Raw genomic sequence first — 10623 nt, forward strand, 5'->3', positions numbered from 1 at the left:
AGTACTGTACCCCAGTGTTAAACAGTGACAGACCCGTCCCCACCAGTACTGTGCCCCTGTGTTATACAGTGACGGACCTGTCTGCACCAGTACTGTACCCCTGTGCTAAACAGTGATAGATCCATCCCCACCAGTACTGGACCCCAGTGTTATACAGTGACACACCGGTACCCACCAGTACTGTACCCCAGTCTTATAGTGACAGACCCATCCCCACCAATACTGTACCCCAGTGTTATACAGTGATAGACCTGTCCCCACCAGTACTGTTCCCCTATACAGTGACAGACCCGTCCCCACCAGCAATGGAACCCAGTGTTATACAGTGACTGACCTGTCCCCACCAGTACTGTACCCCAGTGTTATACAATGAAAGAGCTGACCCCACCAGTACTGTACCCCAGTGTTAGACAGTGACAGACCTGTCCCCACCAGTACTGTACCCGAGTGTTATACAGTGACAGATCTTTCCCAACCAGTACTGTACCCCAGTGTTATATAGTGACTGACCTGTCGCCCCCAGTACTATGCCACTGTATTATACAGCTACAGACCTGTCCCCACCAGCACTGCACCCCAGTGTTATACAGTGATAGACCCGTCCCCACAAATAATGTAGCCCAGTGTTATACAGTGATAGGCCCGTCCCCACCAGTACTGTTCCCCAGTGTTATACAGTGACAGACCTGTCCCCACCAGTACTGTACCCCAGTGTTAGTCTGTGACAGACCCGTCCCCACCAGTACTGTGCCCTAGTGTTATACAGTGACAGACCCGTCCCCACCAGTACTGTGCCCCAGTGTTATACAGTGACAGACCAGTCCCCACCAGTACTGTACCCCAGTGTTATACAGTAACACCCATCCCGACCAGTACTGTACCCCAACGTTATACAGTGACAGACCCATCATCAGTTCTGTACCCCAGTGTTATACAGTGGCAGACCCATCCCCACCAGTACTGTACCCCAGTGTTATACAGTGACAGACCCGTCCCCACCAGTACTGTATTGCAGTGTTATACAGTGACAGACCTGTCCCCAACAGTACTGTACCCCAGTGTTATACAGTGACAGACCCGTCCCCACCAGTACTGTATCCCAGTGTTATACAGTGACAGACCCAACCTTACCAGTACTGTACCCTAGTGTTATACAGTGACAGACCTGTCCCCACCAGTACTGTATCCCAGTGTTATACAGTGAAAGAACCGTCCCCACCAGTACTGTCCCCCAGTGTTATACAGTGACAGACCCATCCCCACCAGTACTGTGCTGCAGTGTTATACAGTGACAGACCGGTCCCCACCAGTACTGTACCCCATTGTTATACAGTGACAGACCCGTCCCCACCAGTACTTTGCCCCAGTTTTATACAGTGACAGACGTGTCTGCACCAGTACTGTACCCCAGTGTTAAACAGTGACAGACCCGTCCCCAGCAGTACTGTGCCCCAGTGTTATACAGTGAAAGACCTGTCTGCACCAGTACTGTACCCCTGTGTTAAACAGTGATAGATCCATCCCCACCAGTACTGGACCCCAGTGTTATACAGTGACACACCGGTACCCACCAGTACTGTACCGCAGTCTTATAGTGACAGACCCATCCCCACCAATACTGTATCCCAGTGTTATACAGTGATAGACCTGTCCCCACCAGTACTGTTCCCCTATACAGTGACAGACCCGTCCCCACCAGCAATGGAACCCAGTGTTATACAGTGACTGACCTGTCCCCACCAGTACTGTACCCCAGTGTTATACAATGAAAGAGCTGACCCCACCAGTACTGTACCCCACTGTTATACACTGACAGACCTGTCCCCACCAGTACTGTACCCGAGTGTTATACAGTGACAGACCCGTCCCCAACAATAATGTACCCCAGTGTTAAACAGTGACAGATCCATCCCCACCAGTACTGTACTCCAGTGTTATACAGTGACAGGCCCATCCCCACCAGTACTGTACTCCAGTGTTATACAGTAACACCATCCCGACCAGTACTGTACCCCAGTGTTATACAGTGACAGACCTGTCCCCACCGGTACTGTACCCCAATGTTATACATTAGCACCCATCCCAACTAGTACTGTGCCCCAGTGTTATACAGTGACATACCCATCCCCACCAGTACTGTACACCAGTGTTATACAGTAACACCCATCCCCACCAGTACTGTACTCCAGTGTTATACAGTGACAGACCGGTCCCCACCAGTACTGTACCCCAGTCTTATAGTGACAGACCCATCCCCACTAGCACTGCACCTCAGTGTTATACAGTGACAGACCTGTTCCCACCAGTACTGTACCCCAGTGTTAGACAGTGACAGACCTGTCTGCACCAGTACTGTACCCCAGTGTTAAACAGTGACAGATCCGTCCCCACCAGTACTGTGCCCCAGTGTTATACAGTGACAGACCTGTCTGCACCAGTACTGTACCCCAGTGTTATACAGTGACAGACCCAACCCCACCAGTACTGTACCCCAGTGTTATACAGTGACAGACCCGTCCCCACCAGTACTGTACCCCAGTCTTATAGTTACAGACCCATCCCCACCTAACTGTACCCTAGTGTTATACAGTGACAGACCTGTCCCCACCAGTTCTATACCCCAGTGTTATACACTGACAGACCCTTCCCCACCAGTACTGTGCCCCAGTGTTATACACTGACAGACCTGTCCCCACCAGTACTGTACCCCAGTGTTATACAGTGACAGACCTGTCCCCACCAGTACTGTACCCCAGTGTTATACAGTGACAGACCTGTCCCCACCAGTACTGTACCCCAGTGTTATACAGTGACAGACCTGTCCCCACCAGTACTGTACCCCAGTGTTATACAGTGACAGACCCGTCCCCACCAGTACTGTACCCCAGTGTTATACAGTGACAGACCTGTCCCCACCAGTACTGTACCCCAGTGTTATACAGTGACAGACCTGTCCCCACCAGTACTGTACCCCAGTGTTATACAGTGACAGACCTGTCCCCACCAGTACTGTACCCCAGTGTTATACAGTGACAGACCGTCCCCACCAGTACTGTACCCCAGTGTTATACAGTGACAGACCTGTCCCCACCAGTACTGTACCCCAGTGTTATATAGTGACTGACCTGTCGCCCCCAGTACTGTGCCACTGTGTTATACAGCTACAGACCTGTCCCCACCAGCACTGCACCCTAGTGTGATACAGTGATAGACCCGTCCCCGCCAGTACTGTACCCCAGTGTAATACAGTGACAGACCTGTCCCCACCAGTACTGTACCCCAGTGTTATACAGTGACAGACCTGTCCCCACCAGTACTGTACCCCAGTGTTATACAGTGACAGACCCGTCCCCACCAATTCTGTACCCCAGTGTTATACAGTGATAGACCCGTCCCCACCAATTCTGTACCCCAGTGTTATACAGTGTCAGACCCGTCCCCACCAGTTCTGTACCCCAGTTTTATACAGTGACAGATCCGTTCCCACCAGTACTGTGCCCCAGCGTTATACAGTGACAGACCCGTCCCCACCAGTACTGTACCTCAGTGTTATACGGTGACAGACCCGTCCGCACCAGTAGAGTACCCCAGCGTTATACAGAGACAGACCCGTCCCCACCAGTACTGTACCCCAGTGTTATACAGTGATAGACCTGTCCCCACCAGTTCCGTACCCCAGTGTTATACAGGGATAGACCCATCCGCACCAGTACTGTACACCAGCGTTATACAGTGATAGACCTGTCCCCACCAGTACTGTACCCCAGTGTTATACAGTGATAGACCTGTCCCCACCAGTACTATACCGCAGTGTTAAACAGTGACAGATCCATCCCCACCAGTACTGACCCCCACTGTTATACAGTGACAGACCCGTCCCCTCCAGTACTGTAGCTCAGTGTTATACAGTGACAGACCCGTCCCCACCAGTACTGTAACCCAGTGTTTTACAGTAACAGACCTGTCCCCACCAGTACTGTAACCCAGTGTTTTACAGTGACAGACCTGTCCCCACCAGTACTGTACCCCAGTGTTATATAGTGACAGACCTGTCCCCACCAGTACTGTACCCCAGTGTTACATAGTGACAGACCCGTACCCACCAGTACTGTGCCCTAGTGTTATACAGTGACAGATCCGTCCCCACCAGTACTGTGCCCCAGTGTTATACAGTGACAGACCAGTCCCCACCAGTACTGTACCCCAGTGTTATACAGTAACACCCATCCCGACCAGTACTGTACCCCAACGTTATACAGTGACAGACCCATCATCAGTTCTGTACCCCAGTGTTATACAGTGGCAGACCCATCCCCACCAGTACTGTACCCCAGTGTTATACAGTGACAGACCCGTCCCCACCAGTACTGTATTGCAGTGTTATACAGTGACAGACCTGTCCCCAACAGTACTGTACCCCAGTGTTATACAGTGACAGACCCGTCCCCACCAGTACTGTATCCCAGTGTTATACAGTGACAGACCCGTCCCCACCAGTACTGTATCCCAGTGTTATACAGTGACAGACCCAACCTTACCAGTACTGTACCCTAGTGTTATACAGTGACAGACCTGTCCCCACCAGTACTGTATCCCAGTGTTATACAGTGAAAGAACCGTCCCCACCAGTACTGTCCCCCAGTGTTATACAGTGACAGACCCATCCCCACCAGTACTGTACTGCAGTGTTATACAGTGACAGACCGGTCCCCACCAGTACTGTACCCCATTGTTATACAGTGACAGACCCGTCCCCACCAGTACTTTGCCCCAGTTTTATACAGTGACAGACGTGTCTGCACCAGTACTGTACCCCAGTGTTAAACAGTGACAGACCCGTCCCCACCAGTACTGTGCCCCAGTGTTATACAGTGACGGACCTGTCTGCACCAGTACTGTACCCCTGTGTTAAACAGTGATAGATCCATCCCCACCAGTACTGGACCCCAGTGTTATACAGTGACACACCGGTACCCACCAGTACTGTACCGCAGTCTTATAGTGACAGACCCATCCCCACCAATACTGTACCCCAGTGTTATACAGTGATAGACCTGTCCCCACCAGTACTGTTCCCCTATACAGTGACAGACCCGTCCCCACCAGCAATGGAACCCAGTGTTATACAGTGACTGACCTGTCCCCACCAGTACTGTACCCCAGTGTTATACAATGAAAGAGCTGACCCCACCAGTACTGTACCCCACTGTTATACACTGACAGACCTGTCCCCACCAGTACTGTACCCGAGTGTTATACAGTGACGGATCTTTCCCAACCAGTACTGTACCCCAGTGTTATATAGTGACTGACCTGTCGCCCCCAGTACTATGCCACTGTATTATACAGCTACAGACCTGTCCCCACCAGCACTGCACCCCAGTGTTATACAGTGATAGACCCGTCCCCACAAATAATGTAGCCCAGTGTTATACAGTGATAGACCCGTCCCCACCAGTACTGTTCCCCAGTGTTATACAGTGACAGACCTGTCCCCACCAGTACTGTACCCCAGTGTTAGTCTGTGACAGACCCGTCCCCACCAGTACTGTGCCCCAGTGTTATACAGAGACAGACCTGTCCCCACCAGTACTGTACCCCAGTGTTATACAGTGACAGACCTGTCCCCACCAGTACTGTACGCCAGTGTTAGACTGTGACAGACCCATCCCCACCAGTACTGTACCTCAGTGTTATACACTGACAGACCTGTCCCCACCAGTACTGTACCCCAGTGTTATATAGTGACTGACCTGTCGCCCCCAGTACTGTGCCACTGTGTTATACAGTGACAGACCCAACCCCACCAGTACTGTACCCTAGTGTTATACAGTGACAGACCTGTCCCCACCAGTACTGTATCCCAGTGATATACAGTGACACACCCATCCCCACCGGTACTGTTCCCCCGTGTTACACAGTGAAAGAACCGTCCTCACCAGTACTGTCCCCCAGTGTTATACAGTGACAGACCCATCCCCACCAGTACTGTACTGCAGTGTTATACAGTGACAGACCGGTCCCCACCAGTACTGTACCCCAGTGTTATACAGTGACAGACCTGTCTGCACCAGTACTGTACCCCAGTGTTACATAGTGACAGACCGGTCCCCACCAGTACTGTACCCCAGTCTTATAGTGACAACCCATCCCCACCAATACTGTACCCCAGTCTTATACAGTGATAGACCTGTCCCCACCAGTACTGTACCCCAGTGTTATACAGTGACAGACCTGTCCCCACCAGTACTGTACCCCAGTGTTATACAGTGACAGACCCGTCCCCACCAGTACTGTACCCCAGTGTTATACAGTGACAGACCTGTCCCCACCAGTACTGTACCCCAGTGTTATACAGTGACAGACCTGTCCCCACCAGTACTGTACCCCAGTGTTATACAGTGACAGACCGTCCCCACCAGTACTGTACCCCAGTGTTATACAGTGACAGACCTGTCCCCACCAGTACTGTACCCCAGTGTTATACAGTGACAGACCTGTCCCCACCAGTACTGTACCCCAGTGTTATACAGTGACAGACCCGTCCCCACCAGTACTGTACCCCAGTGTTATACAGTGACAGACCCGTCCCCACCAGTACTGTACCCCAGTGTTATACAGTGACAGACCTGTCCCCACCAGTACTGTACCCCAGTGTTATACAGTGACAGACCCCCCCACCTGTACTGTACCCCAGTGTTATACAGTGACAGACCTGTCCCCACCAGTACTGTACCCCAGTGTTATACAGTGACAGACCTGTCCCCACCAGTACTGTACCCCAGTGTTATACAGTGACAGACCTGTCCCCACCAGTACTGTACCCCAGTGTTATACAGTGACAGACCTGTCCCCACCAGTACTGTACCCCAGTGTTATACAGTGACAGACCTGTCCCCACCAGTACTGTACCCCAGTGTTATACAGTGACAGACCTGTCCCCACCAGTACTGTACCCCAGTGTTATACAGTGACAGACCTGTCCCCACCAGTACTGTACCCCAGTGTTATACAGTGACAGACCTGTCCCCACCAGTACTGTACCCCAGTGTTATACAGTGACAGACCTGTCCCCACCAGTACTGTACCCCAGTGTTATACAGTGACAGACCTGTCCCCACCAGTACTGTACCCCAGTGTTATACAGTGACAGACCCGTCCCCACCAGTACTGTACCCCAGTGTTATACAGTGACAGACCTGTCCCCACCAGTACTGTACCCCAGTGTTATACAGTGACAGACCTGTCCCCACCAGTACTGTACCCCAGTGTTATACAGTGACAGACCTGTCCCCACCAGTACTGTACCCCAGTGTTATACAGTGACAGACCTGTCCCCACCAGTACTGTACCCCAGTGTTATACAGTGACAGACCTGTCCCCACCAGTACTGTACCCCAGTGTTATACAGTGACAGACCTGTCCCCACCAGTACTGTACCCCAGTGTTATACAGTGACAGACCTGTCCCCACCAGTACTGTACCCCAGTGTTATACAGTGACAGACCTGTCCCCACCAGTACTGTACCCCAGTGTTATACAGTGACAGACCTGTCCCCACCAGTACTGTACCCCAGTGTTATACAGTGACAGACCTGTCCCCACCAGTACTGTACCCCAGTGTTATACAGTGACAGACCTGTCCCCACCAGTACTGTACCCCAGTGTTATACAGTGACAGACCTGTCCCCACCAGTACTGTACCCCAGTGTTATACAGTGACAGACCTGTCCCCACCAGTACTGTACCCCAGTGTTATACAGTGACAGACCTGTCCCCACCAGTACTGTACCCCAGTGTTATACAGTGACAGACCTGTCCCCACCAGTACTGTACCCCAGTGTTATACAGTGACAGACCTGTCCCCACCAGTACTGTACCCCAGTGTTATACAGTGACAGACCTCCCCACCAGTACTGTACCCCAGTGTTATACAGTGACAGACCTGTCCCCACCAGTACTGTACCCCAGTGTTATACAGTGACAGACCTGTCCCCACCAGTACTGTACCCCAGTGTTATACAGTGACAGACCTGTCCCCACCAGTACTGTACCCCAGTGTTATACAGTGACAGACCTGTCCCCACCAGTACTGTACCCCAGTGTTATACAGTGACAGACCCGTCCCCACCAGTACTGTACCCCAGTGTTATACAGTGACAGACCCGTCCCCACCAGTACTGTACCCCAGTGTTATACAGTGACAGACCTGTCCCCACCAGTACTGTACCCCAGTGTTATACAGTGACAGACCTGTCCCCACCAGTACTGTACCCCAGTGTTATACAGTGACAGACCTGTCCCCACCAGTACTGTACCCCAGTGTTATACAGTGACAGACCTGTCCCCACCAGTACTGTACCCCAGTGTTATACAGTGACAGACCTGTCCCCACCAGTACTGTACCCCAGTGTTATACAGTGACAGACCCGTCCCCACCAGTACTGTACCCCAGTGTTATACAGTGACAGACCTGTCCCCACCAGTACTGTACCCCAGTGTTATACAGTGACAGACCTGTCCCCACCAGTACTGTACCCCAGTGTTATACAGTGACAGACCTGTCCCCACCAGTACTGTACCCCAGTGTTATACAGTGACAGACCTGTCCCCACCAGTACTGTACCCCAGTGTTATACAGTGACAGACCTGTCCCCACCAGTACTGTACCCCAGTGTTATACAGTGACAGACCTGTCCCCACCAGTACTGTACCCCAGTGTTATACAGTGACAGACCTGTCCCCACCAGTACTGTACCCCAGTGTTATACAGTGACAGACCTGTCCCCACCAGTACTGTACCCCAGTGTTATACAGTGACAGACCTGTCCCCACCAGTACTGTACCCCAGTGTTATACAGTGACAGACCTGTCCCCACCAGTACTGTACCCCAGTGTTATACAGTGACAGACCTGTCCCCACCAGTACTGTACCCCAGTGTTATACAGTGACAGACCTGTCCCCACCAGTACTGTACCCCAGTGTTATACAGTGACAGACCTGTCCCCACCAGTACTGTACCCCAGTGTTATACAGTGACAGACCTGTCCCCACCAGTACTGTACCCCAGTGTTATACAGTGACAGACCTGTCCCCACCAGTACTGTACCCCAGTGTTATACAGTGACAGACCTGTCCCCACCAGTACTGTACCCCAGTGTTATACAGTGACAGACCTGTCCCCACCAGTACTGTACCCCAGTGTTATACAGTGACAGACCTGTCCCCACCAGTACTGTACCCCAGTGTTATACAGTGACAGACCTGTCCCCACCAGTACTGTACCCCAGTGTTATACAGTGACAGACCTCCCCCACCAGTACTGTACCCCAGTGTTATACAGTGACAGACCTGTCCCCACCAGTACTGTACCCCAGTGTTATACAGTGACAGACCTGTCCCCACCAGTACTGTACCCCAGTGTTATACAGTGACAGACCCGTCCCCACCAGTACTGTACCCCAGTGTTATACAGTGACAGACCTGTCCCCACCAGTACTGTACCCCAGTGTTATACAGTGACAGACCTGTCCCCACCAGTACTGTACCCCAGTGTTATACAGTGACAGACCTGTCCCCACCAGTACTGTACCCCAGTGTTATACAGTGACAGACCTGTCCCCACCAGTACTGTACCCCAGTGTTATACAGTGACAGACCTGTCCCCACCAGTACTGTACCCCAGTGTTATACAGTGACAGACCCCCCACCAGTACTGTACCCCAGTGTTATACAGTGACAGACCTGTCCCCACCAGTACTGTACCCCAGTGTTATACAGTGACAGACCTGTCCCCACCAGTACTGTACCCCAGTGTTATACAGTGACAGACCTGTCCCCACCAGTACTGTACCCCAGTGTTATACAGTGACAGACCTGTCCCCACCAGTACTGTACCCCAGTGTTATACAGTGACAGACCTGTCCCCACCAGTACTGTACCCCAGTGTTATACAGTGACAGACCTGTCCCCACCAGTACTGTACCCCAGTGTTATACAGTGACAGACCCGTCCCCACCAGTACTGTACCCCAGTGTTATACAGTGACAGACCTGTCCCCACCAGTACTGTACCCCAGTGTTATACAGTGACAGACCTGTCCCCACCAGTACTGTACCCCAGTGTTATACAGTGACAGACCCGTCCCCACCAGTACTGTACCCCAGTGTTATACAGTGACAGACCTGTCCCCACCAGTACTGTACCCCAGTGTTATACAGTGACAGACCCGTCCCCACCAGTACTGTACCCCAGTGTTATACAGTGACAGACCTGTCCCCACCAGTACTGTACCCCAGTGTTATACAGTGACAGACCTGTCCCCACCAGTACTGTACCCCAGTGTTATACAGTGACAGACCCGTCCCCACCAGTACTGTACCCCAGTGTTATACAGTGACAGACCCGTCCCCACCAGTACTGTACCCCAGTGTTATACAGTGACAGACCTGTCCCCACCAGTACTGTACCCCAGTGTTATACAGTGACAGACCTGTCCCCACCAGTACTGTACCCCAGTGTTATACAGTGACAGACCTGTCCCCACCAGTACTGTACCCCAGTGTTATACAGTGACAGACCTGTCCCCACCAGTACTGTACCCCAGTGTTATACAGTGACAG

General features: G+C 52.0%; 1 protein-coding gene across 2 annotated transcripts in view; it reads left to right on the forward strand.

Annotated features, from left to right (window-relative positions):
• LOC121272929 (myocyte-specific enhancer factor 2D homolog) overlaps positions 1-10623 on the forward strand; it is a 217166-nt gene that overhangs the window by 124214 nt on the left and 82329 nt on the right. The window lies entirely within an intron of this gene.

The sequence above is a fragment of the Carcharodon carcharias genome, chromosome 36, assembly GCF_017639515.1.
Source record: "Carcharodon carcharias isolate sCarCar2 chromosome 36, sCarCar2.pri, whole genome shotgun sequence".
NCBI lineage: Eukaryota > Metazoa > Chordata > Chondrichthyes > Lamniformes > Lamnidae > Carcharodon > Carcharodon carcharias.